Here is a 23,511-nt window from a genome sequence, read left to right as displayed (position 1 = left end):
TCTCTGATACCGCCGTGTAAGTTGCCATTGCACGTTACATTATGCTTCAAGGAATTACAGGAGTTGAATGGAAGGAGAAAATTGGAGGAGATAGAGATGGCAGACCATAAGAATTGTGCATGAAGTGAAAATTGAGTGACTGAGTTGGCTGAACAGGAAAATAATTTCTCCTCTTAAACTAATCCATTAACGGAAAAAAAAGAACTATGGCTGAGGGCCATGAGGCTTTTCAGGCAGCACAGCTCCTATCACCTGTTTTATCCTTTTCTCAATCCAAATTTTAAACATTCAGTGTAAAACAAAATATTTAAAAATGTTGTACTATACATACTAACTCTGAGGTAAAACTAGAGGTTAGATATTCTTGCTGTTATCTTGGCAGCTCTCCTTATTACAGCTTTGACTGTTTTCACGTTAGATGACTATTTCAAGAATGCAAAGCAATGTGGAAGGGATAAATGGCTTGATTTGTGCATTCAATTGTAAGCCAAGAACTTGAGGCAAAATTTTAAAACAACATCTTGAAAATCATATGCCGCTCCAAAGTTGGAAGTAAGAAGAAGGAATATCTGGATATTTTTTATTAGTTTGTCAGAATAACAAATACATCAATAAACAAATAAATCAAACAAACAATAATTTAAAAGGAAATTTAGAAATACAAAATGAGTTGACCTTTGTGGTACATCTTATTCAATTCTTATTCAATTCTGCTCTTTGTTGCATGTCAAAAATAAAATTACTTTGAACACAATACTTTGTCATGAGTTAATGATCTAGATAACCTTAATAAGAAGAGGTATCAGTTTAATAAAATTAAGCTGCCTGTATTATCTGATCCTTGAATTGTTAGAGGGAGCATGCAGTTCCTACATTAGCTAAAAGTGGGGAAAAAAGTAGTTAAGCTAAACCAACTTGTAGTTCACCTTAGAGAAAATATTTGTCAAAGTAGCATCAAAGGCTGCAGCAGTGCCATGAACTGACACTGAGAAATTCCTCCTGAAAGAGAGATTATATTTAAAATGTCTTTTCTCCTCCATGCCCTCTTTGAAATACTTTACTTTCATAAAAGCTATAGATCTGTATTTCATTCCAGGGACGCACAGTCTGATGTCAATCAAAAGTTTCCATTTTATAGATTGGAAGTTCTGGGAGACGACAACACCTGTTTCCTTCAGTATTTGTGAGGCTTTAGTTTCCTTGACCTCTTTACATCCTGTATTTTGGTTATGAATACTCTAGAGCAAGCACTCTATTTTATTTGCCCTCTTTCCCCTGGCAGGACTGGACGTGTGCTGTGTGTAAATTGATTGCTGTCATGCCAGCATCTTCTCTTTTGGTCAGAGATTCTGTCGGAGTGCGCATGTATAAATTTGTATGCTACTCTAGAAAGCTCTGGAGCGGAGTTAAGGATGCTTTATACACTTTTATGGCTTCCAAAGAGATGTTGTCCTGTGCATATGTATTTTTATATATGTGTGTGCGTACTGTGTGAAGATGACTAAAATTGTGTTTGCATTTTTTTCAGTATGCTTATATGCTTAAGGTGGATAGGAATGCCTGAAGTGCCCAGACGTCAGACAGCCTGTTCCCTGTTAGCCCCCTGACCCGCAGGGGTGGACAGCAGTCAAGGTACTGTATCTTGTTTCATGACGCCAAGTTAGCTTTTGACCCTCTCCTGTTCATTCTCAAAAGTGCAAAAAGCACCATCTCCCTGTGCACCCGAGGAAATAAGGCACTCAGTTGCAGCTCCAGCTGTCACCACCCCCACTACTCCCTTGGATACTGCTTTTCTCCATCTGTCTGCTCTGGCCATCTTTTCCTTTCATCTGAGCTCCCTTCCACATGTGCCTTCTTGACTACCTTCCTAACGTGCAACATAATTTCCAAGTGGAGTCTCCAACCGTGTTTACTTGATTTCCTCAGCAGATCATATTTGGATAGTTTGGGAATACCTACGCTTGCAGCAATCTTAATTAAAGGCAGGTGAATGCAGCTGAATTCAGCAGTTTCAGCAAGAGCCAGTTTCAGTCTGAGAAACTGTTTTAGCTCTACACAGAAGAACTGGTTTATTTTAATGCTTGTTAAAACTAAACTAAGGTAAGTTCTAGGTGTTGGGCTCAGAAGAAGAAGGTAGTATTACAGGGAGAGGAGCAACAGGGCAGTAGAGATTTTTATCGCTCTATGAAAATTTGTTTCAGAAAATCCTTTTGAAGTTGATAAATGCCAGTTTGGAAGTTCTTTTCATACACAAATTCCCTGAAACATGCACTGTCCTTTTAAAAGAGCACTGTGGCTCATTTGCTTTCTTAATAGATTTTGGGAACCTCATATCTGTATCTTTTATTTCTGTGACTTAACAGCTAGTCTAAAGTTGCCAGAATTTCTTGCCCAGTTTCAAATAACATTTCCGTTTTTAAGCTTTTAAATGCCTGGACTTAGCATTAACATTTTCATCTTGATTCCATAACACATTTCTTTTCAGAGTGGTGAAGTTTGGATTCTCATCCAGAAAGCCAGAAGGCTTGTGAGAACAGGTGAAATTTGTTTCTTGAAGTGACTAAATTTGCATTAGCTTGAAAGATTTTTTTTAAACCCTTTTCCTTTAACCCAAATTCTGCTCTCATATTCAAACTTAGCCCATTCTAATTGGAATTTGTATCAGACAGGTGTGTCGCTATTTTTAACATTGATATTTATGCATAAAACTCTTCCATTTTGTCTAATCTTAATTAAAGCACAGTTTAGAATAAAGCAGCTTTACCCTGTCCTGAGGCTATATATTAAAAAAAGAATAAATGAAAGCACCACTGTTCCTAGTCATTTTCCTTAAATGAAACTAATCTGCTAACTTTACTTAGTTAAAGAAAATGCACTAAGTCTACAAGATTATTTTACTGAGGTGTTCGTCCTAGCTTCTCCTTATCTTTCCTTCCTTTTAACCCAAGGTGTGCCTTGGTCTGACTTGTGTTTCTCCCAGGGAGGCTGCAGCTGTGTGATTTACATGTATACCTGTGGGGTTTCCCAACAGCCACTGCCTGAAATACAGTCAAATCCATAATGGCCTGCAATGACTTGTTGAGTGGGGCATTAAACCACCTGAAGAAGAGGTGTTTATGCAAGCGAGTAATGTACAGCATGTTGTTGGCTCTGGTTTTAAGGAAATTATTGATGTAGTATGACGTATTATTCTGCCTTGTTTTATTGCACTGTAATATTAGAGACATGCAAAAATAAGATGCAAATATGTTTTGTGCCTGTGATTGCTATAAGTATCTACCTGGCGTATAGCCATTGAGCCTCTGTTAAAAGTTAGTATGCTAAGCAAAGGTGTAAATCACTGCATTTCTTTTGGTGAAAGTAGGAGTTGTTGCACTATCACTTCATTTTATCAAATTCACTGGAAAAATCTAAACTTGGCTACTAGTGAAATCTAAAATGTGTACAGCTCTATATTATGCAGTATTTTGACACTGCCAGATTCCCCTCTCTGGAAGGAAAAAGGCAATTTTGTGGTGGTGTGAACTGAGGTGACTATCTTGCTTCCAGTATCTCTAGATCACCTAGAGCAGTGTGGAGAGTTTTGTGGCTGAAGCACTCAGAGGTAGATTATCAACTTCTAAATTATTATCCTTACTTCTGAGAGCCTCGGGTGCCTTTGGAGACTTTATAATCAGTTATCTAACTTGAACTCCACTTACTGCCTTTAGAATGGTCTTTCCTTTCTATAAAGGTTTTATAAGATAAGAATTGAGATAGAGATAAGAAACAGAGAGATATAAGGGCTTTAATTGGTTGCTAGTTTCTGATGTTCTGTATTTCCACATGTATTTATAATAATGTCTCTACAGTCTTAGTAAGTATTAAGGGGAATATCTCCTCCTCCTACTCCCACTCTCTGTCAAAACGCCAGGGTATATTGACTCCACAGTCTTGAAATATAGTCATCTCATAAACTGACTGTTTAGCCAATAATGCATACTATGTAGATGGTTCAAAATGTTTGTTTTGTCTCTATAGGAGAGACCTGTGACTAAGTACTGGCAAAGAGCTAGAGCTGCAATGGCTGCTACATCCCATATCTCTGGGCTCCTGTATTACTTTCTGAAATCTGGACAGCCAAGTTGCTGCGTAACCTCACATCATGCACTGGAAGGTGCCTAAGAGTGTGACACAGAGGTGCTGACAGGCTAGGTGGGAAGCTGTCTAAAGATAACCATTAAGGAAGTCTGGTGTAAGAACTCAGAGTCCAGCTTTTCTGCACCCACCTACCTATGCTGGAGGTTATTAACAGTAAATTGTCTTTTGGGCTTCATGCTAGATTATTTTCCTTTTTGACACTTAAAGAATCACCTGCATCCATGGTCTAATGTCTCACTGGAATTTATAAAAAAAAAAAGTTCAATATTATTTGTTGCAGAATTTGTAAGTTTTTTGCTTCACAGGAATATCATAGAAGATAGAATCATAGAACGGTTTGGGTTGTAAGGGACCTGAAAGACCATCTAGTTCCAACCCTCCTGCCATGGGCAGGGACTCATTGCCTTAGACCAAGTTGTTGAAAACCCCATCCTATCTGACCTTGAACATCTCCAGTAATGGGTATTGTACAGCTTCTCTAGGCAACATGTTCCAGTGCCTCACCATGCTCTGACTGAAAAATTTCTCAGTAATCTAAATCTCCTCTCTTTTAGTTTAAAGCAACTATCCTTGTCCTATCACAACACCCCCCAATAAAGAGTCCCTCTCCAGCTTTATTGTCAGCCTTCATTAGATACTGGAATGCTGGATGCTGAGATAAGCTCTGAAACACAGTGCTCAGTCTGTGAAGCTGCCGTGTGCCTTTGTTTCTTCACAGAAGGGAGGTAGTTTGCCAAAGCATTGCTTAAGCTGCACAGATGGCATCTTTCTACCTCTCCTGGCATTTACTCCATAGTGTGTGTCAGTATTTAACTTAGAGTGTAACTCCTTAGTGCTTTTGTCTCTGAACTATAAATTGGGATGTCCTGTAAATGCCTTCCTCTCCCTCTTTTGTTTGGATTTGCTAGAGAAAATACTACACAAGATTATGCACTTCCTCGTGGACGTGTATCCAAGAGTCAAGCATGGACTGAATCTGGACCTCTACTTTTAAAACCGGGAAGCACCAGATTACAAGAAAATTAAATGTAAATTCAATTCCAATCACAGCTGAACAGACGACTTCCTCTCTGGCTGCTTCCTTCGAAGGGAGCTGGGACTGAGCATTCAGTGTCCATAAACAACAACTTTCCCTGTGAATGGTGTCCTAGTTCTGTCTAAAACTGTCCTGGGGGACCTTGACAGCTCCTCTGAGTTCTTTTTACGGTTTCTCTTCATCTGTTCCCCTTTATCCAAATTCTTTTCATGATGCTCACTGTTGCAAATACAATTTTGATGGGTTATTTGAATATTAGTTACCATTTGAACAACTTCAGTTCAGCATTTCATGGGTTACTATTGAAATTGAAGAATTCAAAGAAGTCGTTCAAGCTCTTATATACATATTCAGAGAAGATTTTTACCTTTAGAATATTCCACATAGCTTTTTAGCGCTTAACTGATATGAATAAAAAACCTGATCATTGGGTTGTTTTTAGATGGATGGAGGACATATTTGCATTTTCTTTCTCTCCTTCCTTGTCCCCCTAACATTCAGAACTAAAGAAACTGAGTTTTGCTGGAGCATGCCCATGGCCAAAGGATTGGGCTATTCTCATCAGAGTTAGCAATCCCCATCCCAGAGCGAGAGAAGTTTCACATTTCAACAAAGCTTCAAACCTGATTCTCTAGTACTCAGAAGAGTTTTTGAACCCCTGGCATTTTAGGACAGCTTTTTTCACCCCTGGCATTTCCTCACAGTTTGTGTGTTAAGAAATCTGGCATGATAAGATATTTTCAGAACACCTATCAGATAGATCTACTAGGTGGAGACAAGGTGATGAATCTTGCTGCCTCTGTGCCTAAAGCTGTGAACATACTACTCTTGAAATCAAGTGGGTTTTTGTATGGCTGGTGGTGAAAACAGCAATAGCTAAGGAGTTTTAAGGTGGCCAGTGATGCCTGGTTTCTTTGATATTGTTGAATTGAGTAATATACCTAAAGAGTTGTTTATTTGCCCAAAATTCTCTTGTGATCTATCCCAAAAATGACGGCTAGGGTTATGGTGGAAATGCTTGGTTTTCTTAATTCAGCTGTACCCGAATGTTAGCATTCCTAGGATACTTGGACATATCTGTTCATTGGAATTCTTTCAACTTGAATCTTAAAGCTTGTCTTACACATCGGATTGTTCAGCATGGTATAGTTACCTAAGAGAGACCAATTAGATGTAATTTCCTAATTAATAGGTGTAAATTATCACCTAGTAGGAATGCTAGAATCATTTGCTCAGATCTTCATAACTGAGAACTTGCACTTCAGTCTAACAATAAACATGATATTTCACACATTTAAAAAATATTTCTCATATCTAGAGTCTCTATCATTGTTACCTAAATATTTAGACCATACAGCAAAACTTAGTCCCAATTCACAAAGGCAAATACAGCAAAGAGAAGAAGAAATGGCCAGGAAAGAAATGGCATTCACCTTTGGAATAAGTGGTGATTTCAGAATATCATCTACCTAACCACTGTGAAATTTTTTGTAGACATCGTGACAGAGAAAAGGTTTAACAGCAGTTAGAAGAAGGACAGCTGTTGCTTTGTGAATAATCATTTTTGTTGTTGCTGTTACAAGTACTGCAAATAATAGCATGACTGAAAACAGAGGTGGAACATATCACTTGGTTGTTCATCCTGTTAGTGCTTCCCGTCTGTCAAGGCCTGAGTCCCCAAAGTGCGTTTCTGAGAACATATGTTGTCTGACAAAGCTCATTTGAAATCTGAAGGCAGAATTATGTTTTGCTTAACTTTGATTTTCAGATGTAAAACGCTTACACTGAGGATGAAATGTTCCATGTAACTAAAGTATACTGAACTGCAGATCATAAAGCTTTTCCAAAGAAGTTCAGCTGTTTTTATATTTGGCTATAAAGGCCTATTTTTAAGCTATAAGGATGTTTTCTCAAATTACTTGAAAACAACTGAGTAGAATGGGAGCAACAGACCAAGAATTGTAGAAGTATTTGTGCCTTACAGTAAAAATAAGTGACTGTGTTAATTTCTTCTCCAGCTAATCCCTGGAAGTACCTAATCACATCCAAAAACACTCACCTTTTTGGATGGAAATAAGGTAAACTTCTAAATGGCTAGAAGCTGGGTAAGAAGGCTGCTGCGAGCTTTACAGCTATTCTCACTCTGCCACCACCTTTCTGAAACGTTTAACAAATTGAGCCAATGCTCTGTTAATAATGACTGCATATTTTGCAGGCCCATAGTGGAGGGCCTTGGGGCAGCAGCCTGCCAGCAGTGCAGAGACAATGTGCTGCTGCCGGCTGTGCTCGCAAGAGAGATGCAAACCAGCTCTCAGCTAATGATGCAGTATAAAGATCCTTCCAAGATAATTTACCTAAGCAGGTAGCTCAGATGGAGCTTTATCTGTGGCTAAAGTATTCCTGATGAATGAGAAAGGATAGCTATATTTTTCCATTTTTTCCCCCCTAGCTGTATGTCACATCTACAGTTTTACTGCAGAACAGATCCCTCTCCTTGGGTACCTTCCTTGCTCCTAGGACCAACACAGAGGTAGGAGGAGCACAGTGTTGCTTTCTCTCACTTACAGCCATTTTCTTTCCATTAGTTTTGGGAGAAACATCAGCTCCAAAAGCTTCTCACCTTCGTTTAATTGTGAGAAAAGTTTAGAAATCTTTCTCAATGTGTCCCAGCCTAAAGCTGTTAAGTTCAATAAGAAAAGGATTTCACCTACTCGGATTTGTTCTTTTCAGAAATTATGTTGAACTAAAACATCTTTACGTATGAAAGCATATATAATATCTGTACATAAAACCATATATATATATGGTAATGTGTTCTGTAATACTTTGAGTGAGAGCCTGGATGGATGCACCACTTGTGAATATGGGCATAAATTGCTCAGCTGATGATATCAACTGCTTCAGAAAAGGTGTCTGGGTAAGTGAGAGCACTGAATCTTCTCAGTAACTCACAGCATGGTTAAGATGCTGAAAACATAAATAGTATATCCAATCTGAGAACTCCTCTTTTTATTCACCACTGTGCTGTGGGCAGCAAGCTTACATGTTCTCGGAGCAGAGTGCACAACAGTCTTCTACTAGGGCAAGGCACAAACCCCTAAGGGGAGTGGAAGAGCAGGGAAGAAAAGGGACATTTTTTGCTGAGAATAACTGCAGGGAGCACAGTGTCCTCCAGCAAGAACAGCAAGTTTGCTTTCATGATGAGATTGGAGTTTGAGGTAACTTCAGCAGTCTTCAGTTTTCTGTTTGCAGGAAGAAGGAAAGCTGCAGTCCCAGTGAACTTCAGGTGTTAGAAGAAGCATGTTCTTGGCTGCAGACCCAAGCATTCCAGCCAAGCTGTTTGAAGTAAGAGTAATCCCACATGTAAATCCCATGGTTGGGTTAACTACTATAACCAGACTGCGGAAGTTCCACAAGTTCATGACTTTGTTTTGTCAAGTATTTGATAACAATGTATGTTTTTAATGTACTAGCTGTCTTACTGGGCCTTTCAACAGATTGTGACCCTTCATAATTTTAAGCACTTCCAATCCATGCAACTGGTGCAGAACAAAAATGACTGATACCCAAGCTTGTGCAACCAAGCTTTCTCAAGGTAATTTAATAGTGCCACTATATATGATTACAAAAGAAGTTACTGGTACGATAAATAGCATTTTAATCACTTGCTATTCATTTGTTAACTCTGAGGTGAAATTAAACTTCTAAACTACCGTATAAGCGTTATATACAGGTATCTCATGAAGTATTTAATTAAGTTTAAAATACTACACTTTTAAGTTTCTTTGTATTCAGAGAAGTCAAATTATGAAAAGAGAGAAACTAGAAATACTGATCTGTTACACTGAGAGCTCTTCTCTGTACTCACCGATGAGATTTACAATGCTGTAATACTGCAATTTCATCATTATTTTGTAATCTTCTTAAATGGGTGTCTCATGTTAGTGCAGGCAATCAGAAGAACAGCTTGAATAGGCTTTGCTGCTGAGCAAAGCTGCTTGTGTTGCAAAAGCAGCTGGGGGAACACACAAGGAAAAAACATTGTGCAAAGATGTTTGCTTTCCCATCAGGTTTAGAGTGAATCCTGAGAAGGGAATTTATGACTTCATCCATGTGAACAGGAGTCCAGAAAATTGTCAGAAAAAAAAAAAGGAAGACTCTAAAAGCTGCTGAAGGCAAGTTCAGAAACAAAGGAGATTTCTACCCACAACACTTGTTTCATGATAATATTTTGCTTGAAGTTTGCTTCCTTGTCATGCCCACCTCCCTTGCAGCTGCTGAGCCGATGAGGGGATGTGCACGAGGTGAGGCATGCTGTCAGTACAACTGGCAGTTCTTCGTGCACAATGGCTGTGTCCACAAGGGGACACCCAGCTTCTGCCCGCAGAGGTGGTACCTCAGGTAGTGGTGGCAAATGGAAAGATCCCAGCTGACTGCGGCTGCACACATTTGAACCCAGCTGCCTTACAGAAAGCCAGGTAACTTTAGAAAAAACAGTTGCCTCAAAAGCAGCATTTCATTACGCATTATTTATTCATGCTAGTTTACTTCTTCCTTTCAGATCAATTTTGGCCACGCATTCATTCTTTATGTAATCCAGTTTAAATCTTTGAGACGTTTCACATGGGGAAGGTTATGTATATGGTTCTGTAGTTACAGGTTCTGAAGATAAAATAATATTAAATCACTAAGGTTTGCAGTTAATAGAGAGGCATTAAACAGTATGGTTGTAGCTTGATTGTTTGAAAGGATTTTTTCCCGGAAGAATATAGCAATAACATCAACATATGACCGTCAAATCATGCTTTTCAATTTATTGTGCTCTTCAAACTCCGACTAGGAAGATATTGCTACTCATTACTTTTTTTGCCTGAATGCAGCCTGCTTAGTTCTGCTTTTGTTATCTTTACCAGAGATATTGATCTGTGATCTGATGTCCCTCGACTGAGTCACGCTTTAGGCTGTTGGCCTTGGGCCTAATTGTACTTTTGGTTTTAGAATTCTTTGTAATATTTGCCTAGAGGCATCTCCCATGTTTAAAAAAAAAAGAAAAAAGCAACAGGATTGTAGCTGCTGTACAAGTAGTGATGAAAATAGCATTTCACTGATGCCTTCTCTGGTCTCCTTGAATTTCAGCTTCCTAAGAGCAAATACCGTCATTTTTATTTGTAGATTTTTGAAGTGGTGTGAAGAAAAAGTGATAACTGTTGTAATCCTTATTTTCGTTAAGAGTGTTATGGGCGTCCAGTGGTTATCAAAATAACAGCATCTTCCCTCCCAAGTGCTGCTTAAATCACAATTCCATACTTTTGAATTTCCATAACAGATTTTTTTTGCATGCTTGTTCTTTTCTTATTAGTCAGGAAGCAAATATGTTTCTTGAGACTTAATTTAAAATCTAATTTTGTGTATGAAATAAGATGCAAAATAAATAAAATGTTAAGGAGAAATAACACACTTTTCTTCAAACCACCACTAAAAATATGATCAAATAACATAGCTTAATGTTCATAAATATGAAAATGTACTGATTTCAGGTGGAAATTAACATGTGCTAATAACTATTGCACTCAAATCTTTTTTTTCCAGTATACTTCTCAGCCATAATTAATGTTACAAAACTCCATTGCATTGGAGCTACAGTGGGTGGCTGCCGGGCATTTACATACCAGCAAGCGATGACAGAGTTGGAAATGCATTTGGTCCACTCCTACAGTACCCATACAGGCGGGGTGCTTGGGAGCAGCACTGTAACACAAAGTCAGAAGGATTACATCATCAGACCATGCTGTCACTGGCTGATAATGTCAGTGCTGCAACACAATGCTCTTAGCACTGCTGAAAGCTGATTAACTCCTTTTTGGAAATCACAGGACATGTTGTGGTGACTCAGCCAGAGGTCACAATCACAACTTCAGCACAGAAAAAAGATCACTCATTTGAAAGAAATAGGTTTTATTCTCATTTTCAACCCATGGAAGTAAAATTGAAGTTTGTTTATGTAATCCACTGGTTTCTCTTGCTGACAGCAGTTTCTACTAATTCTTCAAATACACTTTAAGTGACAGCTAAAACCGAGGGAAAAGAAAATTTACAGGGATCTTTCCTTGTAGGCAGTTTTACTAGCTGAAAAAGTACATAATATGTAGTGGCAAAATCCTAAAAAATATGTGGGCATCTTTTATAAATGCAGTGTGAGGACAAGGCCTTTAGCTAAAGATTTTCATTATTTGCATATCTTATGAAAGCAGTTTTCTGAAGTAATCAGTGTACTAGTTAGTTGTCATTACACCTGGAGAATAGGAAAAAAAAGTCACTGGGTACTTTTAAAACTAAAGCATAGCAAGTCTTGTCACATTTCTAAGCTGGTACTAGAAGATCTAAGTTTTGAAGATAGGTATGTGCATATCTTTGGCTTTAGATACAGTATCTCATTCTGATTTTCACATGTCAAAATCAAATGACTTTCCAAGCTAAGTGCTCATGTGAACTTAGTTTAAAAAAAAAAGTATTTAAAAACTGAAATTGTAAAGAGGATGAAAAGTATATATTTAACTGATGCATTTTTCAGTTCTGCAACTCACTTTGTGGGGATAGACAGCACATATGTAACTTCTTCAAATTAATAGAGATCTGCTTATGCGGAACATACAGAGAAAACAGTTTATTTTTCCATCAAAGATATAACTGGACTGTATCTCTTGGAGGAGATGGCTGCAAGGACGATATATATTAGTAACTTTATAGGCATAGTCTTACTATAACACATTAGTAGTTTTTATAGGTGATATGGGGAAGTTCCTCCATCAGTCTTAGAAGACATCTTTGACCAGCAGCTCTGAACCAGTATGAGAAACACAGTAAGCATGTGAAAAAAAAAAATGATATCAGTGTACTTCTCAAGCTAGGGAGAAGTGTTTTGTTTTAATGTATGTGCTGAAGAGTTGACTTTTACCTGAAAAGACAGAAGGTTATCGAGTATTAGTTTCCTTTTCAAGTGATCTTTTCCCACTCCTTATTCCATTACTTTACTCTCCATACCTAAATTTGATATTACAGCTCTCTGTTTATTTTTTAAAAATAAAAAGTCTTAATAACGTGAGATCCTGCAGATATGCGTAAGATATTTAATTTTCATTTATGAAAGCTGTGGTAATTCAGGAGATAACCAGATCTTCACCCTTTCCCTATTTGTTATTTCACAATTGGAAATACAGATTTGCAAAGAGAGAGCAAGCATTGGCAAGGAACGAACGCTAGTCCTGTTTGACCGTGAGAAGGCAACAGGTAGTCACTGCAAGATCTAAACAATATTATTATCAATGCATTTAAGTAATAATATCTCACTAATTTTGAGTTTTTGAGATGGAGTATGTGGTGGACTTAAAGAAAGAAGAGGGCACTGAGAAAGGATATAAGGGCAATCTGAAGTTAGCAGCTGAAATTATATTTTAAAATTACTTTTAAAAAGCAGATTGTTGATATAACATTGATTTTAGCTCAGCTGGAAATCAAGGTTGGAAATCAATAGCAAGCAGTTGGAAAAAGATCTCTTGAACAAACTTCAGCTCTTGGCTTGATTTAGAACATGCAAATAAATGTGGGAAAAAAAGTGGCATTAAAAATATGACGCACAAAACTTTGTAAAAAAAAAAACAAAAACCTAACATCCATTAAGAAACTTCTTAGAGGGTACATAAAAGCGTGACTTTGAGATGTTTATTTTGTAGGTAATTCCAGTTATTTATCATCTGTTAAGTATTTGTATGGCTTGCTTTGTTATACCAAATTTATTTGTCTTGCATTCTTTTTTAAGTTTCTTTCAGATATTTTTGCTTGTATTGGTATATTTGCCTAAATTTTCATGTGAGATGTGGAGAGAAAAGAGATTGTGTTGGAAAAGGCAACCTCATTTATATGAAGGTGAATCATAGAATCACAGAATTGCTCAGGTTGGAGAAGACCTTCAAGATCATCAGGTCCAACCTCAACCTAACCATACTACCCTAACAACCCACAACTAAATCATGTCCCTGTGCACCACATCCAAACGCTTTTTAAACACATTCAGGGATGGTGACTCAATCACCATCCTGAGGATCCAGCCTATTCCAGTGCTTAACAACCCTTTCTGTAAAGAAGTTTTTCCTGATATCCAACCTAAACCTCCCCTGGCGCAACTTGAGGCCATTTCCCTTTTTCCTGTCAGTTGTCACCAGTGAGAAGAGGCCAACCCTGCTCTTGCTTTTACAAACTAATTTAACTGTCCCATACTTTAGCTACTTATGAGCCACTTCAGTAGAAAAAAACATAGTGCTCATTTTACACAACCTATATTGAAGAAGGGAAGAAAATCATGGGTAAAAATAATGTTAAATAAAAGTTAACATAGTTAAAATGATGTGTCCTCATAACAAGGAATGGGTAATCCAGTTCCTTAGGTTCCAATTTAATTGACAAAATTGAACAGAAACCAGCTTTGTACAATTTTTTTTCCATACAACTGACAGTTTAGGTTGCTCATGGTTCACTGAAGAAGCATTTTACCTCAAACAAAAGGAACAACCAACTTTTACCTAGGAACAGTGCTTGAGAGAAGTCCTTTAAGGAAGGATCAATAATTTCAACAGACTAATGTGATAAAGCTAAGCAGAGAGCCTTCCTTGACTATCTCCCTATATTTTTACAACAACTGCTGACACCTGGATAAATTATTATCTTTCTAAAAAGTATGTTCTTTGGAGTTAATGTGGTCTCTCTTCATGCTCTGTTACTTATTCCAGACTACAATGCTCTGCCTAAATTTGGAGAAGGTTAGCCTTCCCCCAGTAAAAGACAAATGTTGCAACAGGTAGAAAATGACACTTTCTTCTAAGAAACTAAACACAACTTATTGAAGGTAGGCTGACTCTCCATCAAATCAGCACTCAGAAAGGTTATCTGGCAAAGAAAAAGATGAGAAAGATTTCTAGAAAAAGACTTGTGTCAAAGAAGGTGCTTTACGAAGAAAGCATCAGAAACCCAACTCAAGAAGATAGAAGGTGCTGTAATAAAGAATTAAGAATGAAATGAAAATCTGGTTGGAAAGGGTGTTCTTAAAAAATAAGCCCAAAGCTGTGGCAAGAGTGTTCAACAGGTTTAATGTGGTCATAAAATATGCAGAGATACTTTGCTTGGCTATGGTTTAGAGCCTAGAGAGAAGAAAATACTGCTTCAAGAATGCCAAATGTTCCCTTGAAGTAAAAAGTGAGGGAAGACAGAACACAGTGCAAAATGTGTTCTAGTTCCCTCTCAGTGCTACGGAGTCATTGAAGTCATCCAAAATTGGAGCTAGTGACTTTGGCGAAAAAAGTAGTTGTATATGGCATTTATTTTCCCCTCTTCTCCAAAACTTTTGATTGGAAAGCTGTGAAAAAGATGTCTCTCTGCAACATGACTGCAAGCACAAATTAAAAATAATTTAAAACAAAACAACAAATCTCCAGTAAATAACTCACATCCCACCACTGAATAATCAAAGAACTATGTTTTCTATCAGCCGACTTGTGGAAGATTCATCACAAAGCCAGGTCATTAGGAAATGTAAAAATGGTTTCAACTTTTTTTTTTTAACTCCATAAGTTGTACATGCTGTATCCAAAGAATAACTCCTGCTAGGAATGACAGACTAATAAAATGATTAATCAAAGGTCAGACAGGTAAATTGGTTTCTTAAACAGTGCAACATATGGTTTTTTTGTAGTAATATTTTGAAGCTCTATTTCAGAAACCTATAAAGGCACATATATTTGTGGTGATGACATATTTTTATAAATATTAATTGAGGTAAAGCATAATACTTGGAAATCAAAGGACTTCAGAAAGCATTAAAATGAGCCTTTTTGTTTCCTAAGTATGCAAAACTACTATTGACAATACTACAAAGAATTATATTTAAAAAAGGTCTCCCTAGAATACATATATTTTTGTCTGGAAGCTTTCAGAAAGAACAATCAGAATGAAAGTGTGAGGCAAAATAAATAACCTCCTTAACATCCTCAGAGTTGTGCAGAAGAGCTATTGAAGGACTCCGTTACATTATATATCACTACACCATTTTACATATTTTCTAGATGTGTTCAATTCTACCTAATGATTCAATTCAATCTTCAGGTCAAGCTGATACTAAATCTGTTCTGATTCAGTGCAGAGAAAGATGAAGTAAAAATCCCCTGCTCATCAGCTCCTATAGAGTTTAGAAAGTTTTTAAGTTCAAAAGTCACTGTATTTCTTGTGATGGGATAATATTACTGGGAGAGGGAAAGTAATGAATTCATACATACCGTTATGAGAGGTTATGCTTTCCAAAAGATCATCAGATTTGGAATATTACTTGTAAAGGAAGAGTATAAGAGGAAGTAATTTAGATGCCAAATGGTTGACACAGGGAGAAGAATGATGAGGTTTAAGGTAATGTAATGAGTGGCAAATAGTTGCTTGCCATTTTTTTTTAAAGGAATAATACTTCTTTTTAGTGGAATTAAACAGCTAGCAATAGGAGCAAAACAAAACAAATGCCAGACAGGAAAAGAGAAAGTAAATGAAATGAAACTGCACATTGACAAATGAGTGGAAAAAAAAACCACCATGGATTTCTTGTTTACAGAGTGGCATTTAATTTATTTTTGATATTCTACTTTAATAAAGCTTTTGATAGATAGGAATCCTAAGTTTATGGCTATATATACCACATAGGAACTTTTTAATCTTATGACAGGGAAACATAAGGATAGTTAGGTGGCTTTGGTTCCTGATTTCTTCAGTATAAAATTTAGAGAATATGTTTTTGACTTGTGTGGTTGAGGAAGGAATACTAGTTTTACACTTTAAAAGTCATAATCCTTCGCATCAATGTTTTTTTTTCTCATAAGTTTTACTGTCTGTATGTTGTTGAAGTTTTTTTGTATTTTTTTAATGGTGATATATGAAGGTACCTGCTACTGCTTTTTTTCTTTGTCTCATTTACATTTTGGAATCATTTGACATCCCCTTCTTTGCTCTGTTTACCATGTAGCATTGGATTATCTCTACAGAAATGAGTATAGACAAGTGTACCTTTCTTTGGGATTCTTAAAGCAACGTTAGCACAGGAGTAGGATTTTGTTCCTGAAATAATTACATGTGGTATCTATTTGTTCTTCTGGGATACTTATTAAGTATTTTTATATAATGGAATACTCACTGACAAGTGGAAATCCTGAGATTTACACCTTTTACATGCAGGGAATTCAAACCTACTTCCTCTTCTTCCTTGTTTGTGACCTGATCATTTTTGTCATTTAGTGAGACTATCCAACAATGCTTGTCTCCTCAAATGTTGATTTAAAAGACATAAAAAATGCTCTCTTTTCTTATTTCCCTTCCCTTCCACATTTTAAAGGTTCATTGTTCAGGGCTGACTTAGAAGTTCTTTGATGCAGCTTCTCCCCCAGACTCTAGCACTGTCTGGCAGATGGGGGACATAGCTGAGGTGATTTTCTTCTTCCTGCTGCAGGAGAATTTTCTGACATTGTGCAAGGGTGGTTTCTTGGGGAATTGCATTCCGGAAGAGGACAGCAGCTGTTTGCCCCCCACTTTAGCTAACTGAGTTTGCTTTTATATTCATTTGCCCATTTTCATACAGAGGATGCTCATGGAATTTTCCCCATGTGGTCAAAAAAGCTATTTTTGCTTAACATCAGACACTAAAATGCAAATTGAAAGATACACAATGTAATTAGTCACCTGTGGTATGGCTTTATTATCAAAGTCTAAGAATTCAAGACAACTTTGTTATTTCTTATTGAATGTTAATAAGGAAATTAATAAGCAAAATAGTTAATCAAGATTGACTAAATCCTATGTGTTGCTGCAGTGGGATCTGGATGCTTGTGTTTCCTCTTCATTCCACATACCATCCTCCAAACCACTGCTGTGGTCTTTCAGGTGTTCATCAGGAGCTCCAATAATCTCTTCTAATGTGCAGCTCTAATTGGATATTTGTTCTGTTTGGAGGACTTTTTGTTTCCTTTGTTTTCTTTAAAATTTTATCTATGAAGGCTGCCCTGAAATTAATGCTTCCTATTTTATTATATTGGCCCACGATGTCAGAAGTGGATGTTGGTGGTGTGGCAGTAGAGGCTGAACCTTTCCACCAATACCCCATTACATTTTGTTGCTGTCCGATAGATGGAAGCAGAAGGTCAGTCTGACAAAATGACATCTGACGTGGAAGTGAGTATGCAATAAAGATTAGTCATTAAATTCCTCCATATGGAAAAAAATTGTATTCTTTGACATTCATTCATGCTTGCTGAATGTTTATTGAGACCAACCAGTGGATGTGAGCACAGTGAAGGGGTGGGTGGTGTGTTTCAGCAGTGGCAACAGCGGCAGTTGGTCACTTTCACTGGTGCAGATTTTGACAAGCATGGCATGCTTGTTCTTGTTCATCAGAAGATGGAAAAAAAGCATAGCTGATGGTGGTGACTACGTTGAAAAATAGTGTTTTGCAACTGAGAATTTGCTCTATAATATCGTGTTATTGTGCTCTTTGTAGCTGTTGTAGCTTCCATGGAAATAAATAGGAGGCATTACTTTTGGAGCAACCTAAGTAGAATCATTAAGGCTGGAAGAAACCTCTAGGATCATCTAGTCCAACCATCCACTTACTACTGCCCACTAAACCACTTCCTGAAGTACTACATCTACCCTTTCCTGAAATACCTCCAGGGACAGTGACTGAACCACGGCCCTGGGCAGCCTGTTCCAATGCCTCACCCCTCTTTCTTCTCAGAAATTTTTCCTAATATCCAACCTGAACCTCCTCTGGCACAACTTGAGGCCATTCCCTCTTGTCCTATCACTAGTTACACAGGAGAAGAGATCAACCCCCACTTCGCCACAACCTCCTCTCAGGTTGTTGTAGACAGTGATAAGGTCTCCCCTGAACCTCCTCTACTCCAGACTAAACAACCTTAGTTCCCTCCACTGCTTCTCATAAGGCTTGTGCTCCAGACCCCTCACTAGCTTTGTTACCCTCTGGACATGCTCCAGGGCCTTGATGTCTTTCTTGTAGTGAGGGGCCTGAAGCTGAACATAGTACTTGAGGTCCCGCCTCATCAGAGCTGAGTACAGGGAGATTTTCGCCTCCCTACTGCTGTTGACTGCATTATTTCTGATACAAGCCAGGATGCCACTGGCCTTCTTGGCTACTTAAACACACTGCTGGCTCATGGTCAGCTGAGCATTGACCAACACCCCTAGGTCCTTTTCCTCCATGCAGCAGAGGAAATTATTGAAATTCTTTTCTAATTCTCTCCCCATCCATTTTTTTTTCCCCTTTTTCTAGTGTCTTCTCTGCTTTTCTTCTCATCCCTTCCCTTTCTCCACCATTCTTAGAGATTAGGCCAAATACTAACGTGTCCTTGTAAATACATGTGCATATTACAAATTCTGTGTTCTTTCAGTAATCAGCAGTCATTTTTATTTTAGCTTCTTTTGAGAAGTTTAATAATTGTTCACAAGATTTAAAGAGAGAGAGACTGTGTGACAATTTTGGAGGCCAATTTTACACCCTGAAAAATATAAAGGAAAGATTATATTAGGAAATGGGATGTAGACATAGAAATGTCTAATGTGATGTAGATGTAGAGATACTTGCTAAATGTAGAATATATTCATAAGATTAGGAACTTTTAAGAAAGTTTTTGCCTTGGTTGGGTGTGTTAGGGAGAAAACAAATGGCTTTCAGCTTAGACTCCTCAAATATATGTGAAACCAATTATGTGTGAAAAAGTAATATCAGTAAGAAAGAAAATGTAAGAATGCATTGTTGGTGTGTCTTATGCTGGGGAAGCACAATTTTTCTGTTTAATGATAGGCCTTGTCACTTCAAACAAAAGGGTGTAGCTGATTTAAGCTCTGAAGATGTTTTTTTGCTTGTTTAGTCATAGCTCTTCCCTATTACCATTTTAAAAACTGGATCATTCTTGTGAAAAAGTTTTTACAAGAGCAATTTTCAAAGCAGTAAAGATCTCATTATCTGTCTGCTGAAGTCGATATCCAAATTCTTTGAGGATTAGGAGCAGATTCAAATAAATAAAATTAGGCATTAATTGACCCTTCCTTTTTTTTTTTTTAGTTTTGTATTAATTGATCCAGTGGCAATATAACATACAAAATAGTTTTGTTACAGATTGTGTAAGAGCTTAGATAAGATTTCCTCATTTGATTTTATCCTTCAATTATTTTTTCACAATTTGGGAAAGCCACTTCAAATACTTACATGTATGGATACGTAAAAATGCTATTCCATTGTACATTTTTATTGTATATAAAAATATTTTAGTATCTAAATATTCAATTTCAATTTTTTTAGATAATATTGCATAAAACTCCATTTTATCCAATTTAAATACCTATGCATAGTTCTAAGGAGAGACTTACACCTGATTGTTGTGCATCAAAATATAAATGGATGAGATAGTCTGCAACTATGGCATCTATAAACGCTTTCTTCTTTATTTTTGTTTTAGTATTTAAATCAGAGTGTCATTATCTAGTTGCTTATATGAAGCAAAGATTCCTGAAGATTTTAACAGAAGAAAGTTTTTAGTCTCAGTCATTACACAAATCAAAATTTTATTAAATATACTGGGTTTTCTTTGAAATGGAGAACTTGTAAATATTTTTAGTCATCCACATTTTAAATAAATAGCATTTAAAATATATTTACTATCAAATATTTTCTCTGAAAATAGCTTATTCATAGTTTGATTTAACAGGTGCAATTTCTGTGTTCTTCCACAGTCTCTTCTCTCTCTGTTTTCTCATTTTTTTTTTCTTTCTCTTCTCCAAATCCAGATGGAGGCACTACAAAAGAGTAAGTGAAAGGTGAAGCACGAATAGATTTGTTTCTTCCATTCCTTTGATAATGAAAAGGGATGATACTAACAGCAGGTGAAACTGAACATCAGTGCAAATTAAAAAATATTTTGCCATCAGGATTAGAATAGGGAAATCTCATAGTTCAGAACCTATCACAAATTCTTAGAAGTAAAATAAAGCTGAAATGCTCATAGGGAAGTTGCTTAGACCAGCCTGTATACTTCTGAGCATTCTGCCTTCCTCTTTCACAATGGATCTTAATAATTCCTGAGCTTTTTTTTTGATAATGGTGCTTTCACTGGAAAACCAAATGGTACATTGCAGTCACTGCAGCTTTCCCCCTGGAAGGCTGCTCCTTACAGTTGGATTTTGCATTCAGCACACTTTCTCCAGGTGCTTGGAACTTGTGCCAATAAAACACCGAAAGCCAATGATGTGTACATCCTATGCTCATATCCTGGTGAGGATACTAACTTTTGTCAAACCACCAAATATCCACTGCGTATGAACACAGTGGTAACATCTGAACCAGCCACGAGGGAGGCATGCAACCTAAAAACATGCTAGTGGTGTACTGAATAATACAGCTTTGGTAGCTGTGAAGCCTCGCTCAGAGAAACAGCATGACAGAACATCATTAATCAGCATCAAGATTTTAATACTTGATGGATTGAGAGGTAGCAGTTTTAAATGCAAAATGATGGCTCATTTTCAAGATGCCACTAATTGTAAATCAAATTCTGAGATGTTTTGTTGGAATTGTAACCGTGGATGAGTATCATTATTGTTTTCAATTTGCTACTTTCATTTTGATAGGAAAATATATCATAAAGATTTGATTTTTAATTTATTTTTATTACCCAGTGTTTATTATCAGGTTCCTCATTTTGACTTGAGCATCCTGTGAGAGAATTTTCATTTTAATAGTTATTTGGTAAAAAGAGATTAAATCAACCTTAAGAGTGTATTTTACTTAATTTCAATCATAGTTTATTGCTCAGAATATATTTATAGAGATATGCGTGATTATATGAAAGGATTCATTAGGAATTATGTTACCAAGGAAATGGTTTAGTGAACCTTTTCTTCACTATGTGTTTGCTTTCAAATTTAAGAAAATGGAATCTGAGGGGCCAAAATATGGGAAAACTCAATTAAAAGGATTTTATTTCATATTTTTTTTCCAAAGAAGAATGCAAATATTGTAAAATTTTTAAAAATATCTAGAAATAAGACCACTTTTCAGGAAGACATAGATTTTCATTCACAAGAAGCTGCGTGTTGTCTGAAGGAATAGGAAAGGCAGTTTTCAGGCACTGGTGACTAGTGCTGTGATGCTTATCACCATTTTTAGCTATCCAAAAAAGTCCTCTTCTCGGTTAAGTATGCCAGACTTCTGTTACATTCAGAGGTATCAGAATATATCCCAACTTTGCACCTTGGTGACCTTAAGAAACCTTTCATTTAACATGAAGAGCTCTCTGTATGTAGGTACATATTTAGCATCCACTTGAGAACTGATGTGGCTCCAGACAACTGGAGAAGTGTGAAAGACATTTACATTCCAAAAAGCTAGGATTTCCCTTTTTTTCTGGAGTTTGAGTACCAAAAGAAGAGAAGGAAGTGCATAGCAGAAAATTCAACAGAAGACAGCATTTCCAATGAAAGGAAATCAGAACGCTTTTAGCTGCTGTATTAGTTTCTTTGGCTCTGCTGACAAATGTACTTATGAAGATGTGTTTGGGCACATGATTGCAATTCCAGTTAACTGCTGTTAAATACCTTGGGCTGAAAATGTGTTAAAGATTAGTCAGCACTTGATATACAGATACTTATGTTTTAAGCATCACACCCTCTGCAACACTTGTGAGTAATGCACTGTGAAAAGACCCAGCTAAATACATTAACATTTCTTTCAGTTCCAGCTAGTTTCCAAGGGACCTGCTGCTTGCAACTATTGCTTAACAGTGAAACAGTTTAATCAGTATAAAGAGAGGCATCTACATGGCAGCCATATCAAGCAGTCCTACTGGCTATCGGGTTTCTGAATTCAGGCTTTCCTATCACACGTAGGTACATTTTCATGAAGAGTCTAGCCAGTGGCAAAGTTTTACATGAAGGACAATTATTTGATTATTTGAACATAAACCAAACCAAACTGCAGAATATACTATACCTGAATATCCCAGAAAGAACTAGACCGAGCATTTCAGGCAGTGGAATAAAAGAAGAATTTTATATGTCTGATACAAAATGTGCTGATGGCTTTCATTGTACAGCTAAGTGCGAGGACTTCATAATGGAAGTGCCGGCTTATCCTGACTTACGCGGTACTTAAACTACACCTCTGCACAATATTTTATTGTGTAAACTGATTAAAAATTTACTTTCCATGATCTTTTGTTTGCGATACTTCTAAAAGAGTAATCTGTATAATCTCTTTCATTTATTTTAACAGCAGCTGTATGGAACTGCACTGGTTCATTGTGCTCTCCATTATGGTGTCTTAGACAGCAGTATTACCCTGTTCTTTTCATAAAAGATCCTCTGAATATTATTCAGTCCTGTCTAGGAACTTCACTGCTGTAAAAGCTAGAGGCATTCCTCTTATGGTCAATTGTCCCCATCTGTTCTTGTCCCAAGGTGATTTTTTTCTGATTCCAAAAGTATTTCTTCCTCCTGGTGACTCAGCCTCCTAAATTATTCAAAAAGAATAAATACATGCCTCAACAGACTTTATAGGGAAAGGTAAATATTATTATTATTATTTTAAGGCTTGTCAGCATTTCTATTTTAGGCGTGAGTTACAAACCTCCCTTGATATGCCAAAGCTGAATGTTTGAAGGTGGCTTGTGGGTCCATGCAACTCAAGGAACATCCCAAAACTATTAATTTCTTATGCAGATAAGCCTGCTGTGAATCATTTTGGGGGAGGGCAGAATTTAAAGCAATTCAGCAATTCTAATTTAGCATTCTGCATGATTTGAACCTTGTGACATGCAGAGTGACATGGCTCTTGCATGTGTTTTCATCGCATAGTTACCATTTCTCTTGATTTGACTGAAACATAACTGACTATAAATGTGTTTGCAGTTCCTTTCAGAGTGCAGCCTGATCTTCAGCTTGTACTTATTACATCTAATGACAGCATTTGGCATGCTATGGTTTGCAAAGCTGACCTCTAGATTAGGGTAGATCAGGTTCTGTCACAAAGAAATTATCATTTACTTAGGCACTCTGAGTCATATCACTGAGATAGTACCTTTGTAGTAATACATTGTATTAATTCATTGTAATAAAGCAATTTATAAGCAAGCCTGTTATGAAGTCTAACCAAAGCAAACCATAATTACTATGTCACAATAGGCAGATAAACAATAGAAGCTATCAACACCTGCCATTACCTTTTCCTCTTTAGTGCAATAAGA

At 37.0% G+C, this 23,511-nt stretch overlaps 1 long non-coding RNA gene across 10 annotated transcripts in view; it reads left to right on the top strand.

Annotated features, from left to right (window-relative positions):
• Positions 1-23,511, top strand: part of LOC110398570 — a 107,372-nt gene that overhangs the window by 36,885 nt on the left and 46,976 nt on the right. For all 10 annotated transcript variants that reach the window (XR_002438475.1, XR_002438473.1, XR_002438474.1 and 7 more), the window contains one exon: positions 1,529-1,632. This is a non-coding gene — a long non-coding RNA (uncharacterized LOC110398570). The remainder of the gene's footprint in view (positions 1-1,528; positions 1,633-23,511) is intronic.

Source organism: Numida meleagris, chromosome 4 (assembly GCF_002078875.1).
Source record: "Numida meleagris isolate 19003 breed g44 Domestic line chromosome 4, NumMel1.0, whole genome shotgun sequence".
NCBI classification, from domain to species: Eukaryota; Metazoa; Chordata; class Aves; order Galliformes; family Numididae; genus Numida; species Numida meleagris.
This window is presented reverse-complemented; position numbering and strand designations above follow the sequence as displayed.